Here is a 1,915-nt window from a genome sequence, read left to right on the forward strand (position 1 = left end):
CCCTACAAAAGAGGCAATGGAAGAATCATGGCCGCTTCTTACCTTTTTATTACCTCAATGAGGTAAAGTCTCCCTTGGCATAAGGTTGGTACTAGAGCCAGCCATACCTAAGCAGTCTTTTCACATTTCATTTCTTTCACACTCGTCATCTTTGAAAAGGAAAAATTTGGAATTTAGGAGAGGGGAAGCTCTTTAACATTCTCGTCAGAAACAAAAATGGACTGAATCATTTCCACTGGGAAGATCAATCTTTTGTATTTATTTGTGGAGTAAATATAAATAAGCATTCCAGACGCTTGCAGCCTTTCCACATCCGGGAGATTGAGCATTACCCGCGATGCAGTTGGAGCCTGGAACTGCAGACAGGAGGTACAAGTTTCAGGATGAAGTATCTACAGTAATTGTGCTTGAAATTTTTATATGAATTATTTCGTCATCCTGTTCCTTCCCTCCAAAACAAAATTAGAGGATTATTTTAATACTTTGGATTCTTCCCCTCTTTTTGAGAAATAAAATTCTTATGAAAAGCCTGTGTGCAGGATTAAAGTTTTCTCCCTCGGTAGCTGTTACCCTCTTCTTCCTTTTCCCATTTTTTGTGACCTCACAGCCCCGCTTTCACACATTGTCTCCTCTCCAGAAGCTGGTTGGGAGACGGCCTGGCCTCCTCCTTGACACTGTCAGTGGAAACAGCATAGGCAGATCCCCGGGGGCAGGACGTGGACAGGGAGAGAGGGGAGGAAAATGGGTAGATTAGCCCCATGAGCTTAGGACTGAAAGTTTAGTGATGGTCTGAAGTCAGGGGTGTGCATGACACAGGCAAGCTGCCATTGTGCCAAGGCCACACAGCATCTGCTCCGAGGGCCACAGCCCCAGCTGACATTTTAGTTCACTTTGGCTGGTCCTCCCTGCCAGCTCCATTGCCTCAGGACCGCCTGTTTCATTGACGGCTCTCGCCCCTCACCTCCTTCCCTCCCTCCAGCTCTTGTTCTTGGGGTCCCCGGTGCCTGACAGTCTGTAGTTGGAAGATTTCTGTCTCATGGGGGCCCTCAAAGAAATAAACACTCGCTTACATGCTTATCCTCTGAGGATGTTTTATGAGCACAAGAATTACAGTGTCACATGGCATGTGTTCCCAGGCTGGTTCCAAACTACTTCCCATCCAGACCCTTACATGGTCTGGCAAGTTACCCTGCCTGCCCTGTCCTCTGTATGGGGAATTCTTGCCTGAAAAGGCAATAAACAAAGTCCTGCTTGAAACTATGGCAAATGCCGTAATCAGCTCCCAACCAGACAACAAATGTCCCCGGAGTCTAAAATAGAAAGTGACCCAAGAAGACTGGGACCCTTGGGGAAGACGCCACTGAGGAGGCAGGCTTGGATCTGGGCCCTGAAAAAGGCACGTCATAGGAGCAAGGAGTGAGCAGAGCATTCAGGCAGGGTGCCGGTGCCAGCAGAAGTCAAGAGGTGGGGATGAAACACATCTGGGGAGCAGTGAATATACCAGTTTGAGGCAGAAGTTCATATGAGTAAACGGGAAGGTATTACATCCCAGATGGCTGATGGTATCTCAACTGGAGCCACCCTTAGGGCAAGGAATGGGATGGGGATGGGGGAGGTTGTCCAGAAAACAGGTAAAGCTCAGTTAACCAACAAGGCCATGGCCTCTGCAGCCACCTCAGCCTCAGTCCTTTTCTACAGAGACCATGGTCCATCAGTGTTCCTTCTTTTTCTACCAAAAGTGAAGACATCCCCAAAAGAGGGCCAGGAGTCAGCCATAGTGTCCCAAGTAACCCTACCCAGGCAGTCTTTCCTGCTTACTGGCTTGTCCTAGCTATAGAAAGGGGGCTTTTTATTCTGAAATCTCTCCTGTGGTCCTACCCTACTTCCTTTTCCTGGCCCCCAACTCCTGACAACA

Source organism: Pteropus alecto, unplaced genomic scaffold, assembly GCF_000325575.1.
Source record: "Pteropus alecto unplaced genomic scaffold, ASM32557v1 scaffold88, whole genome shotgun sequence".
NCBI classification, from domain to species: Eukaryota; Metazoa; Chordata; class Mammalia; order Chiroptera; family Pteropodidae; genus Pteropus; species Pteropus alecto.